We start from the raw sequence: 828 nt of genomic DNA, 5'->3' as shown, positions 1-828 counted from the left end.
CCTTCAGAGGCAACAATCTTCAGAAGGCGCGAAAATAATAAAATGGTTCGATGCTACTGCTGAAGAGATCTCGCGGGACAGTCACTTTAAATTTTTTCATGATCGGTTTTTTAAATAATCATCGCAATGCAGAATGGCTTGAAATTTAAAATGCTCCTATTGGGAGTGATATTGCGGTGGGATCAGAAAGATTATTATGGAAATGATATTTTTGCCTTCATGAATTTTGTTATAGTGATCGCTTACATTCTTGTGGAGTTTTTGCCTGTAGCCTGGTGCCATTGCCAAATTTAAAAGCGTTTGAATAACTCGACAATGTTAGTGGCACACAAATCTTAATAATCAGTCCTGATGGTGATGTAATGAGAATACGGATGAAGATGCTGATGATGATTATGATGATGACGACGACGATGATGATGGTGAATATGATGATATTATGATAGGAACGATGTGATGGTGGGTGATGACAACAATATATCGTTCTTGCGCTTCAGTCTTCGATAAAAAAATTTGATTTTATATATAAACGATTTACTGGCTGACCGACTTAAAGGCTGGCTGTCTAGCTAGCTAACTGACTGGCTGGTTGGCTGTCTGGCTGGCTGACTGACTGAGTGACTAACTGGTTAATATTTCTATTTAAACTTTTATAAAGATGACTTGAATAAATTAATTGTGTCATTATTTTGATTTAGAAATTTGTTTTATAAAAAACGCTATATAAATGTTAGTAATTGTTATAATAAGAATTATTATTATTATAAAATGTTGAAAAATATCTTAATATTTACTTCTTTATTCATTGGTTTCTGTTTAATTACTCGG

Source organism: Helobdella robusta, assembly GCF_000326865.2.
Source record: "Helobdella robusta unplaced genomic scaffold HELROscaffold_6, whole genome shotgun sequence".
NCBI classification, from domain to species: Eukaryota; Metazoa; Annelida; class Clitellata; order Rhynchobdellida; family Glossiphoniidae; genus Helobdella; species Helobdella robusta.
Note: the sequence above shows the minus strand (reverse complement) of the source record.